Source organism: Acanthopagrus latus, chromosome 16, assembly GCF_904848185.1.
Source record: "Acanthopagrus latus isolate v.2019 chromosome 16, fAcaLat1.1, whole genome shotgun sequence".
NCBI classification, from domain to species: domain Eukaryota; kingdom Metazoa; phylum Chordata; class Actinopteri; order Spariformes; family Sparidae; genus Acanthopagrus; species Acanthopagrus latus.
The window spans coordinates 21,646,392-21,660,749 of NC_051054.1; the positions used below are offsets into that span (position 1 = coordinate 21,646,392).

General features: G+C 38.9%; 3 non-coding genes across 3 annotated transcripts; all 3 read right to left on the reverse strand.

Annotated features, from left to right (window-relative positions):
• Nucleotides 1–148: 148 nt before the first annotated feature.
• LOC119005241 lies at nucleotides 149–289 on the reverse strand. The gene has a single exon (XR_005070420.1). It is a non-coding gene; the product is annotated as a U4 spliceosomal RNA (small nuclear RNA).
• Nucleotides 290–670: 381 nt separating this feature from the next.
• LOC119005269 lies at nucleotides 671–811 on the reverse strand. Its single transcript, XR_005070447.1, has one exon. It is a non-coding gene; the product is annotated as a U4 spliceosomal RNA (small nuclear RNA).
• Nucleotides 812–1,192: 381 nt separating this feature from the next.
• LOC119005242 lies at nucleotides 1,193–1,333 on the reverse strand. Its single transcript, XR_005070421.1, has one exon. It is a non-coding gene; the product is annotated as a U4 spliceosomal RNA (small nuclear RNA).
• Between the last annotated feature and the right edge of the window lie 13,025 nt (nucleotides 1,334–14,358).

Genomic DNA, 14,358 nt, shown 5'->3' on the forward strand with positions numbered 1-14,358 from the left:
AGGACAAATAGTGGTATGCTGACATGATCAAGACTTCCTAGTTGCAAAATGTTTCACCTTATCCTGACCAGCTGAGTCGGGAAATGCTTGCGTTTAAGTGGCCAAAGTCAGAGAGCACAGCTTGTTTATCATTGTACAAAGTGTAAGGTCTCTTGAGAGACCAACAAAAATTGCCACAGCTGACTATATTTCAAGTCATCCAGGCGGGGTATTGGGTTAAGTTTTCAACCAGCAATAATCACGTCTCAGTAAAACTTCATAGACTATGAAATTGCCTCTGCACAAGGATACTGTTGGACCCAATGTGTTTTAAGTGGCCCTTGTCCAACACTCACATCAAGCGTGGTACTTTCTCAACCTTACTGTATGTACACCACTTTGCAGGTGGGGAAAATGTTCATGTTGCAAATGATTGGCTCATTTAGAAGAGGCCCCGCCTTTTACACACAAAGGAAATCACAGCTGGATGGGAAATCTAAAATTGTCTGGCTAAAATTGTTTGTCAGAAAACCATGCTTACTTAGGAGAAATAGTGATATGCTGACATGATCAAGACTTCCTAGTTGCAAAATGTTTCACCTTATCCTGACCAGCTGAGTAGGGAAATGCTTGCGTTTAAGTGGCCAAAGTCAGAGAGCACAGCTTGTTTATCATTGTACAAAGTGTAAGGTCTCTTGAGAGACCAACAAAAATTGCCACAGCTGACTATATTTCAAGTCATCCAGGCGGGGTATTGGGTTAAGTTTTCAACCAGCAATAATCACGTCTCATTAAAACTTCATAGACTATGAAACTGCCTCTGCACAAGGATACTGTTGGACCCAATGTGTTTTAAGTGGCCCTTGTCCAACACTCACATCAAGCGTGGTACTTTCTCAACCTTACTGTATGTACACCACTTTGCAGGTGGGGAAAATGTTCATGTTGCAAATGATTGGCTCATTTAGAAGAGGCCCCGCCTTTTACACACAAAGGAAATCACAGCTGGATGGGAAATCTAAAATTGTCTGGCTAAAATTGTTTGTCAGAAAACCATGCTTACATAGGACAAATAGTGGTATGCTGACATGATCAAGACTTCCTAGTTGCAAAATGTTTCACCTTGTCCTGACCAGCTGAGTCGGGAAATGCTTGCGTTTAAGTGGCCAAAGTCAGAGAGCACAGCTTGTTTATCATTGTACAAAGTGTAAGGTCTCTTGAGAGACCAACAAAAATTGCCACAGCTGACTATATTTCAAGTCATCCAGGCGGGGTATTGGGTTAAGTTTTCAACCAGCAATAATCACGTCTCAGTAAAACTTCATAGACTATGAAACTGCCTCTGCACAAGGATACTGTTGGACCCAATGTGTTTTAAGTGGCCCTTGTCCAACACTCACATCAAGCGTGGTACTTTCTCAACCTTACTGTATGTACACCACTTTGCAGGCGGGAAAATGTTCATGTTGCAAATGATTGGCTCATTTAGAAGAGGCCCCGCCTTTTACACACAAAGGAAATCACAGCTGGATGGGAAATCTAAAATTGTTTGTCAGAAAACCATGCTTACTTAGGACAAATAGTGATTTGCTGACATGATCAAGAATTGTTTTTCACCTTATCCTGACCAGCTGAGTCTGGATATTTCCCAACTTACACGTACAAACATCATCATCAATGATTGGGAAATCTTTTGTCTTGGTAAAAGTCTTTTTCACGCTCTAAAAATGTTGTGATTCATCCACACCAGTTAAATTTTACCAAGAAGTTTGTTTGTTGCATTTTAGAAGAAAAATTATCTGGACATCATTCAGTTACAAATTGATTTTTCAGGACCAACAGTGATCTGTTGACTTAAAAACATCTGCCAAGCTGTAAAGACATCCATCCCTTTCTGAGCATATTTGCTTTACCTACAGTATATTTTTCATCCTTATTAGATGTACAGTTCTTAAAGGGGCATTAAATTCTTAATGTTTCATTGCTGGATGTGTAATGATGGAATTTTTTGCATAACTTTTCAGACTTTTTTGGTTTAAGAGGATTACAGTTGTGAAACCTGCTTCGCAAAGCCTTCCAAGTTGTCAGAAGCCATTTTAACTAGAATAAAATTCAGCAGCAACGATGGATCCCCTACAATTTAATCATCAAAACTCCTGTACTAATACAATGCTGTTCCTGTTTGTGACTCTGATCATTTTGTTTTATGAAGACCATGCAAAATGCTCTTTGCAATGCATTTTCAAGAAATACATAGTGTTTGCAATTTCTCACTTACATCAGGGAGTTAAATAACAGGATACAATTGCTCTCATTACTTTGCATACTTTGTATAACCATTGTTTGAATTATGTTTTTTTGGGTGATTATGATTACGTATTACTTTAACTGGCAATGTGAGATAATTTGGTCATTGTACTGATTTCCCCCCCCCCTAGTTTCATGAAAATTTCAGAAATCTGTGAAAATTAATCATACTTTTACATACAGAATGCAGGTCCCCAGTATCACCCCTCTAAATTGCTGCTCCAGCGAAAAGGAACATAAATGCCACCTAATTAGATGCAGCCTTAATATTTACCTTTGCTTTATCTACATCTATGCTTGTCTTTTTGTATGTTTTCTCTCTTCTTCTATCTATTGTATCACCATTAGTGCATAGTTATGACAGCTGAAGTAAGTCATTTGTTTGTAATTCTTTCTATCCAGAATTTCTCTACCCCTGAATCCTCTCACCCACACGCTGTTTTATTAGGGTTAAGTTTGAGGAGATTAGATGTCGTGCAGGTTTTTGTTTTCTGGTGGCATTTGAGTTGTGCTGAGGTATGATGATGGTGGATGTGCATTTTAGAGTGGTGGCATGTAGATGCTAAAGAGAAGTGGGCCAAGCACAGAGTCTTAGGGACCTAGGTTATCTTTGGCAGAGGGAAACTACAGCAACCGTGGGTTTCAAATTGTTCTCTGTCAGAGAGGCAGGACTTAAACCAGGAGAGGGCTGTGTAGGTGAGGCCAAGGTAGTCAGACAGATGGGTGAAGAGACTAGTGTGGGAGACAGTGTCAGAGTCTGCAGAAAGGTCCAGGAGGAGTAAGACCTGTAAAAGCTTATATCGATTAATTTAAGTGAAAACTTTAAACATTTCTGCAGTGTTCTCACAATATTAGGAGAACAGATTGAAGGCCTGTATAGCTCACGTTGCAGCTAAATTCAGTGCATTAGTGATAGTATTGAATTTGTTTGGATGTAAAACTCACCTGTTGTTACTTTGCTGCCATTTTGTGCAGCTGTCAGACTACAGATCTCTGAATCGAATTTCAGCGTTCAAGAATAACCTTTTTTTTTTACATTTGTCTGAAAGGGTCTGAAAGATATGACATGAAAATATGACTAATGTAACATTATCAAGAACAATTATTCATACATACATCTGTACATGCACTCCTATTATATAGAGTTATATTGCTGTCATTAAAACATTAAAACTCTGCTGACTTTTCAATGCCTCTGACTCACTTTAAAATATCCTGAAATAAGTGCCTGATGGCTATGTAGCCTTATATGTGTCAAGATTGAGGCTAAAGCTACATTAGACTTCCAAAAAAGTTAGCATCTTCACCAGCAAATGCATAGAAGACATGGAAATAAAGGGGCTGCCAAAGCATTGTATGGCAGGGTAGAGCTACTTCTAGTATTATCATACAAGAAAAAAATCTTTCTCTCTTTCTTTCTTTCTGTCTTTATTATAAGTTCAAATCTAATTAAAATATTTTTAATCAATTTCAATTTAAAATTGTTTTCTGTCCCAGCATAAGCCCGATTTCAAGAAGAAAATATTGGCACCTAACTTTTCTGCAGTCCACTGATACATTCACATTTGTATTTTATTTTATTTTTTATTTTAAGCCGAAACATAATGTTTTCTTCACCCTAACAAAGTGTTTTTTGTGCCTCAATCTAACCAGATAATAAGCACATGACATTTAGATTAAGGTTATTTTGTAAATATGTGTTCTATATGTTTATTGATCAAAGCTAATACTGTTCAGAAGAGGAGCTACTTTATTCTTTTATACCACCACATCTGAAGTACTTTGTTAAATGAAGTTTTGAAGAATGATAAATGGCAGCATTTCCTTAAGATCCAATGTTTTTTATTCACCAACCTGACAGATTTGAAAGTTGCAGTCCCATGTACTTCAATCAAAGGTAAGAAATCACACAGAGGCCAAATTTAGATGACAGAAGATTGATGAGCTTACCCACAATTTGTGAGTACACAGTACACAAGGCTTCAGTGCTATAAATCTACAGGACTGTCAGAAAGGCAGCATCATTCACCCACCACCTAAATGTTACAGGAAAATGTGAGTAAGTGGAGTTGTCAAGTGGGGACCTCCCATCACAGATGTTTAGAGGCATTAGAACCACAGCACCTGCAGTAGACAGAAAACAGAGCTCCAGAAGTAATCATTATTATTTTAGACATACAATTAGGGCTGTCAACATTGGTCTCTGTTCTCTAAGATCTCTACTTATTTCAGCAGTAATGGTTCTCTGAGAAGGCTGACACTTGCCGGTGGCTTCAAACCATCTTAATATCAGCACTTTCATGTGTGACAGAGCCCTAACCAAAGGTCAGAAACATCACCGCATCAGCATGCCAGCGTACATTTTTGGCACCTAATACACTCTGGTCAAGACTTAAGTATCTAAACTATTGGATGGATTGCCATGAAATTTGCACAGTCATTGCCACAAGGAGCTGAATCACGAGGATGAAATATCTCAACATCTAAGTTTTTTTGTTTTTTTTTTTCCGACAGACATTCAGTAAACACAGAGGATGTATCCTAATAATTTTTGTGATAATTCTTCTTTTCTCTAGTGCCAACAAGGAGTGTACATTTGTGGTTTTGCCTGGAAAACCAAGTCAAGTCAAAACATGTATTGCCATATTCACAATCATAAACAAGTAATAAAATATAATAAAATATATCTGAGATGCACAACTCACAAATATACAGTATCAGTACACTCAGTTCAATACAAATATCCAGTAGAATACAACATAACTATTATAATAAGCAAACAGGTCACTTTGGGATATTTCCAGCTGTTTTCATTGTGAATGGCAACACCGATAGGCTTTCCCAACACAGCGCCAGGCAAAACCCTAACTTGAGCACAATATTTTCAACTTGCATGAATTTCACGTGGTTACATCATCAGTGCCACATCATTCACACCATTCTTAGAGCCTCAAAGAGCCACTAGTGTGGCTGCATCCCCTGAATCTTGTTACAGGAACATCAAATCATTCATTTCGAAACATCAGTCATTTCGAAAGGCAGTTGCCAAGTCTTGGTTAATTTGAAGGTGGACAGTAAATTCAACTTATTATATTACTAATAGAATACTACATCATGATTTGTTTTTGTTTTTGTGTAATGTAATGTAATGTTCAAAGGCCTTAAGTCTACATGCTGTATGTATTGACTTGACATAGACAGGAGGGAATATAAAGTAGAAACAAAATCCTCTCTAGATTCAAAAACATTTTCTGTGGGGTTCCTTTTTTGCTGCAAAACTTACAGCTTATTGAGGTCTATATATATATATATATATATATATATATATATATATATATATATATATATATATATATATATATATATATATATATATATATATATATTCTGACATTACCTAGTGAAATAAATGCTGACATGTTTCCCTACTGAGATGTGATTCTGTTGCTTGTGTGTTTATAGGACCACATTGATCTAATATTTCTGTCATCCATTAAAATATATGACAGCATTAAGCAAACAAATTGGATACTTTGATGTAACATTGGAGAAAGAAGAAAATGCTTCTGACTAAAAATGAGAATGATGTTAGGTAAAATGAGTAGATGGAGGAATATAATGAGTGCCCAGGCCAGGTGTCCTTGCTGACTGAACTTCCACTATAGCTTCACGACCTCCTTTCCTGTAAATTTATTATAGGGTAGCTGTGCCGAACTCTCTCAATGTCAGCTTCAATTCACTGTGATTTATTGGTATGAATAAATCAATCGGTGGCATGTATTTTCAAGAGATAATAATAAAATGGGAATTTGTATAGACAAGAATAAATAGGAAGTTCAGATTTCACTCAGTAGCCCCATTCACAATGATCCACTGTGGGGATCTTGCAGCAATTCTCCACATCTTCCTCTGTGCTGAAGTTTCAGATGCGGCGAGCACTGAATTTTTGCTGCATCTCTGATGTTCCTCTGGAGGTGAGGTAGAATCAAAGGCAGAGCATTGGTGAACCCAACCAGTGTGAATGGATAGGCCGGGGGTGTGGACCAGAGGCATATCAATCCGATGGTGTTCACAATGTGATAACTAAACAGATCCTTCACCCAACAAAAATAAAGAGAAATGTCCCACAAAGCAGTGTTGCATGACCAAATAACAGTAACGTAGTAACTGGAAGTGTCTTTTGCAATTTATATTTGCAAAAAAATACCACAGTTATTTGTGGGGAACTGTCTGTCCTACTGACCCTTCGTCACATTTCTGCCCGAAAAACAGCAACCAGCAAAAAACTTTTACTCACCATGAGTTTGTCTCCGTTCACTATTGTGTTGCAGTAGTTACTGCCTTGAAAAATGTAACGTTGTCTTTTTCCAGGATATTTGGTGGGTCAGGATCCCAATCACAACACATTATAGTTGCATCCATCTGATTATAAACAGTCAACACCAACAGCGGTTTAAATTAATAGGTAGATACCAGGAAAAAAAACACATAGATGTCAGAACCATGACGTGTACCATCATGCCTCCTTAGGATCTGCAGCGCCAACTTGCAGTGTGAATTTCACATTGGTGCATCTTTATGCTGGAGCTGCTTGGTTCCGTGTAAAGTAACAACAGTGGAGAATTGGCAAACTGCCACTGCGGCGATAATGCGGTGACTTTGTGTGAAAAGGGCTATTACCTCTGGCACTACAGTATTCTCATAGCTGTTTTCATGAATAGGTCCATTCATGTAGTATCTTGTCCAAAAATGGGGTCCATGAAGGGGAAATGAAGGGTCCATAAAATGCATTTGGCAACAGTTTTAGCATAACCTTCAAATCCATCAAGAGTGACTGTGAGGTCAGGACCAAACCTATGCCTGTATCTGGTTGATGTCAAGATTTAATAAGCCAATCATCAAAGGTCAAGGGTTCCACTTAGAACCAGCTATGAGAGATTCTACCCTTCTCTGGTGTAATGTTTCACCCACAACCTTGCCTGGGGTTTCTATCCAATACCTTTCTACCTTCTAACGATCCTACCAAGAAGCGAATAAGTAAAAAAAAAAAAAAAACCTCCCCCTGCATACACCTGCCCCCTATCTGGCCTCATCAGCCAACTTACCGCAATTGGCGGAAGTTAATTGGGTCTGTTATCCCTCACTGATGGACGACATGGGAGCACCAGGAGGGGTGAAACACAGTACACTAAGCACGGCAAAGGTGGTAAAAAAATCACAGCAAACAGGATGATCAAAAGTCACAGCAAACATCATAAACAGCACAGCAAATAGATTTCTAGTTATTTTCACACATGACACAGCGTGTTTGGACTGTATACTTATTGTGTTATGTAGTGTTTGGTGTAGTGCGTTTAGTGTGTAGTGGAGTCCTTTTTTTTGTTTTGTGAGTCAAAACAATGAGGAGACTGCTGAATGTGGAGCAGGCAGGAGAGCTGAGGGAGGCCTGAGCCTAAGGCATTGCCTGCATTTAAATGTAAACAGTTCCATATAACTTTGTAAATTTAAAAAATAATGCAGAGTTTTAGCAAACAATAATTTGTATGTGTGATTTTAGGTCCATTGTGTTAATACAATATGTCAAAATGAACAAATAACTGTAAAATCACAGATGTGAGGTTGTGCAGAAAATAATGATACCAAACAAGGCAAGGTAAATAGTTTTAAGGTGAAATATAATGGTACAATCAAAAGTAGTCAAAAACAGCCAATTATACCCTGGACTCCTGAGGGTTAATACACAAGCCGGTGGTAAATGGGTTAGATTAACTTATTTCAACAACTTTAGTAGCCATGATCAGTGTGTGAAAAAATATTACCACGATGCACTAAAGTCAATGATTTTCAGGAAGTCCAAGCTCACACATTTTAAACGGTGGCCTTGTTTTCTCCTTTACACCTACTGTTTCTGTGTCATGGCTCCAGTAACACCACTTTAGGACCTAAACAATGAGACAAATGGTTCATACATCGGCTGAAGGGATTCCAAGCCTGACATATAGTTCCTGCAATTGAGGTCCATAATGGATAGAGCCGCAGGAGCAGCACAGTTAAAACAGGTGATAAAATAACAATAGAAGAGGGCAAAGGGTTACTGCACCAGAATTAAAACCCCACAAAGTGTTTGAGGCAGAGTTTGTGTGTTTTGTGTGTTTGCTATGTATGCAGAGGGCCAGAGGGTGATTGCTGACGTCAGTGAAGTGTTTCATCTAAAAGGTACATTTTTCACTTGTATCCCATGTGGATTAGTGTGCGTGTGTGTGTGTGTGTGTGTGCGTGTGTGTGTGCGTGTGTGAGATAGGGAAACAGGGGGACAGATTCAACTGGTCCTTCAGGTATCCGCATATTTGTGCAATTAACTCCTGACACGTTTCTGTCTTTTCTCCTTCTCTCCTCCCTCTCGCATTGTGCATGTCTACAAATTATGAATTTTGTATCCTGCTTATAAAGTCATTTTCTGTAGTACTAGACAATGTATGTTGTGCAACTTAACACCAGAGTCAAATTGCTTGTATGTGTACACATACTTTGCCAAAAAAAAGGTGATTCTAAACTGAACTGAGTGAACCAAAGATGTAACTTCATTTTACAATTTTAACTGTCTCATTCTCCTAAACAGAATTGTTACTCGTAAAATTTGTATTTTCTGTCATGATATTCAGGCTGTTATCTATTATATATGTAATGATAATTTGAAAGCTGTGTGAGGACGTGCTGAATTGCTAGACAGATTATCTTGTCAACATGACATATATATTATATCAATGAAGTGCTTAATGTACCTAATGTAGCACCCTAACCTGGTGATGAACTATGTGGAAAGTATCACTCTGGGCGGGCTCTGGGTTGCTAATTTTAAGGTTTTGTGGTGTTGTATTAACCTATGTATTGCCCATCACAAGATGTACTTTATCCCACAAATAAAGTAACAATAATTGGTTGGTGCCTCCACGTAATAGATTTTGAAATAAGATATGAAAAATCTACCAAGAAAAAATATGAATTTAAATGATTATGTATGGGCTGGTATCTTAATAAATAAAATCAGTGTATTGGCAAAAATAGGAGAATCAAATATAATCCACTATTAAATACAAAATATCACTTATCACAGACGTTTCAGTCAAATTCACAGTACATCTCAATGAACACAAATTCAGTACCCAAAACAATGTGCACTGCTCATAAAATCAGACAGTCTCAGAAATAAAAATGTTGCAGGCCTGAATCGGTGCTCGGGTACAGTGAGGTCTAAAAGGAGTGACCGTTTCGCTCTCTCAAGCAACATAAAATAAAACTGCTCATGCAGCTGGGTCTTTTTGTACTCACTGTTCCTTTCCAGTTTGTGTGTGATGTGTGTGAAGATGGGGGGGAATGGAGAAAATTACAGATGAAGATGGGGAATGATGGAGAGGGGGAATGGAGAAGGGCGACTCCTACTGCTGCCTCGACACTTGCTGCTCTCCCGATAGCCACTGTTGCTCAGAGGGGAAAAGGGTCCAAGGAGGCCTTCCTGGTCCAGTCCTCTGACAACTTACATTTACATCCTTTAATAATAAATAAAATCTCATTTTAAATGCCGTCTTGACTTAACTTTTTTATATTTTTAAACTGAACTCATATACATTTTAAATAACAGTTCCTATTATATGAATTAAAATCTAATACTCTACTTTATAGAAAGAACTTATTTAGTAATTATTTATTTAACTGTTTAACTTATTTACATTTAGACAGGGCTACACTAATAAAAAGGAATTTGATACATCTTCAATTTGGACATACATTTATAAACAGCATGTATATTTGAATACCTAGCCTATTTGAGATACAACTTTCCCAATGATGCTTTGGAAACTAATATTTAAATAGTGGGTTTAGTTTTTAGAAAGTTTACAGGCTTATATTTTGCAGAGTCTAATTATTTTGACCTCCCTCTTAAAAGTATAACAAGAGGATTGGGAGAGAGAGAGAGAGAAAGAGAGAGAGAGACAAAAAAAAGAGGTGAAGCAAGAAAAGATAACAAGAAAACAGTGAAAACAAGCCCAGCAGGAGAGTAAAAAATAGAGAAATGAGTGAAAGGGAGAGAAAGCAGGAAAGACGCATAGAGAGTCAAATTAAAGGGATTAGACAGCTCATTCCCCCTTAATTCTCTAATCACCTCCTCCCACAGTGGATTGGGTTGCCACAGCAATGTTTACATGACCCCATATCCCGCTGAAGCCAAAACAGGCATGGCCCACATTATGCTAAATCCCCCTTTTACCTGGCATAATCCCTCCCAGACAAACACTCCGCAGCCTGCCTCCTAAAAGTATGACCGAGTTGTGGACTGTTTACTGATGGAGAGCAGGACCATGACTACTTTCTGATGAAGTAGTCGGAAAATGTTTACACTTGGCTAACACAGGTTATCTCTGCTTTGTGTCCTTGCTGACCGGGCTTTACATGACATGTGTGTAGAGGTGTCAGCACCATCTGACATGAGAATTTCTTAACGAAAACCAGACTTCAAATCCAGTAATCCTTTTCAGCACATAGACTTTCCAGATCAAGCTCTGATATCAACACATTTCTGAAACGACTCTTAATTCTCTTGACAGCCAGTTTACAAGTTGAAAAGAGAAATATGAGGCATTTATCTGACTCACTCAGAGGATAACTTAAGGAACTGCAAATCAGAGACAAGGATTTACCCAACATCTGCCACATTTTTCTATCCTCAAAAAACCTTTACATTATACTTCTAAAGCCAAGTATTCACTGTACGTTTTTGACCAGTTTGTGATCTGACTTTCGAGCAGCACAAATCATTTCAGAGTCAGGCCGAATTCCAGCCTTGTACAGCATTGTTTGCCATGCAGCATACGGGGAGAGCGAGGACTGATCACCTGCTCCTGAACAGTCGTTGGACAGTGGGATGAATTTCTAACACAATTTTGGTTGACCAACGCTGTCTTTCGCACAGCTGAAGCAGAACCAATAGTCGAATCCCAACATCAGTGCCTTTAGCTCAGCAACGGTGGACCGAAAATATGTAGGAAATGCAGTTTATGGCTGGTAGCAACTGCACAACAAGGAACACAGACTATTATGTTAACAACTGTAAAAGTAGCTAGCTTACCTCCTGTTCTCTCTACAAAATGGACAAGCCGCACTGTTCACGGCTTCTGAGCCATCTTTGAATCCATATGCACTGGTGCTTCTGTTTTCTATGGAGGTTTCAGCACACCGGATTGAACAGATTAACAAGGCAGCACACTTCTGCCTTGGAGCTTTCAAACTAATCTTAACTGACATTTGTCAATAGCCAGGATGGGCCCCTGCAGACCGGGACAATGGGACAATTTACGTGTACAGTATGAGCTTAAGTTATTCTACATAAAAAATATGTAATGTCTCAAGTATTAACTACCATGTGAAATGAACAATGGGGAAAAATGATTGGAAGTTGAAATAAACATTTTTTTTTTCCAGTTTGATAAAAATGGGTGCATGTATGTTCAGTGTTGTGTACAGAGCCATAGTTCTAGATCCAGCCTTGGGGTTACAGTACTGTCCCATAGATGCACTTAAATTTACTAGTTATGCTTTTGTGTGACACAGAGCTGCATTCAATATTTTACATGAATGAAAACTACTTCAGATCCCCAAATACTGAAAAGTTGGCGGAAAATCTAGATTGCAGACTAAAAGAGACCCACTCCAAGTTTAAGGCAACAGACTCAAGGGTGAGAGTGGAAATTGACTCAGGTGAGAGGTGAAGTACGATATCTGAGTGAGCCTGGTACCAGCGAGAGAAACTATTTTAACTCTGTCGAGTGGCCAGATTCAACGACTTTCAGACGCTGCAGGGTTTCTGATGCATGACTGATAATTGTGTTGTAAGATCCCTCACTTCTGGGTGCCTTACACTTAAACTTATACTATTTCAAAGCTCATTTGGGTTAAATCTGACTTATATCTCTCTTTGTGAGCCATGTGTTAATTCACAGGACAAGACAGAATGGCCATGTGAGCCACTTCATACTGTCTCAAACTTAAAATCCCAACCTTATTAGTCTTTTCAGAAAGTGACATTGTTTGGTCAAACCAGCCACACTAAATGGATTTAAAGCTATTGTAGAAGTAGAATACATGGTTTCATATTCCATTTAAACATTCACACCACTTGGACATACAAATATTGAGCTTTCCACTGTACCTTCTCAGATCTCTGAGTTACAGCAGGGGATCGCTGTTTGAAATTTCTTATCTCTGAAGTTTCTCATTACCCAGAAATTATGCAATATTGTGATATAAACCTGCAAACTCCTAAATAACTCATGGACCCAGAGCTTTGTAAGAGGGGTGCAAGTTTATCCCACGTCTCTATCCTAGCAAGAACCTGGACACCCTATCTCTAGACGTGAACAGCTAAATGGTAGGGGCGAGATGTGTATTGTGATTGGGTCTTACTCAGATATGTAACCAATTTTGAAGGAAATGTTGATGTCATTGTAAATGTAGGAATAAATGTACTGTCTGACATTGGTTACTAACAAGTTGGGGTTTGATCACACTGGATAAATTCTTGGTGAGTCTTTTAAAAGTGTGAGAATAAACCTGTACTGTCTATGTGTCATGTTCGCTTGGCGTTTTACAAGTCTGGTTATCCTGAACCTGCATTCATTGATGTTAATCTCATTAAGAGCCAACATTAAAAAAAAAAAATTAAACTCAGCACTGATTTACAGTGATCAGCCACAAAATTAAAACCACAGACAGGTGATGTGAATAACATTAATATTCTGCGGATGCCAAATGACACAAACCACCCATCTAACATTGTTTTGCACCAACTACACCCGCTGCAATGACACCAACACTCCCTAATGCTGAAACATGTCAAATCCACGGAGGCCCCACTGTCACATATCATATTCTGTAGTGGATACTTGTGTTTTGGTGTTCATTGAGAAGCAGGGCGGAGCTTGCCACTCACCAGAGCAGCTGACACACACACACACACACACACACACACACCTGCAGCAGGTTGGCAATCAGCCCTACTCTCCATGCTACCTGCTAGTGTATTTGTATCTCTCTCCTGGAGTTCTAATCTCTCTTGTGTTTTCTCTGTGCTCAGTGTTTACCGGCACTCCAGCTAACAGTGTTACAGCTCCAGCCGTCCAGCACTCTGCACCTCTGAGGCCAACTGCACTGCCCTGCCCACTTCGAGGTTTCTCCTCGCCACGCATCACCAGCAACACCGTGAGCTACCTCGCCTCCGCCTACACTCTCTCTGATGGGGGCTCAGACTTGGATTCCCAACATCATCGCCTGCTTAATTCCTTGTTAAGCCAATAAATTACCAATAAATTACCCTTTTTACCCCCTGCCTCAGCGTCCGCTTCTGGGTCTGCACAGTCCTAACCGAGCATAACACCCATCCCCCCGAACATACAGGACCTGGTGCCTGACACCAAAGGACCCTCCGAGAGGTTTTATGACCATGCATTGACAGGTCAGAGCAATTTTGGCTGCACAAAGGGAAGCTGCACGATATTAAGTTGGCAGTTTCAATGCTGTGGCTGATTGGTGTAATACCACTGTACAATGGCAGAGAGCTGAAAGCAGTTGCTGAGTCAGGCAATTAATTCTTTGTGGTGTCATCATCCTTTTTACATTACAATTAAGCTGATCCATGTTTAATGTAAGAATATTCTATATAGCAGTTTTAATGTTCTAGTAGCATAAGAAATGTGTCCTTTCTTTTTTTCGTGGCAGCAGAACCAAGTAAGCCAAAAACATGATCTATTCTTAATAACCCTAACCAAGTGGTTTTAGTGCCTTTACCTAACCAGACCATTAGTATATTCTGGTCACAACATACAATTGAAACATGCAACATGAAGAAATGCATAGCTGAGACACTTCCATGAATCACAGAAACATACTTTACAGACATTTTTTGCATTTTTAAATTGATGAATTCTCTTGTTGGGTTTGTGTATGTGACATTCAGAACATAAAGAGACAGGAGACATTAAATGTATTAACGCCTCAGGAGGCTAGTTATGATTTAATCCG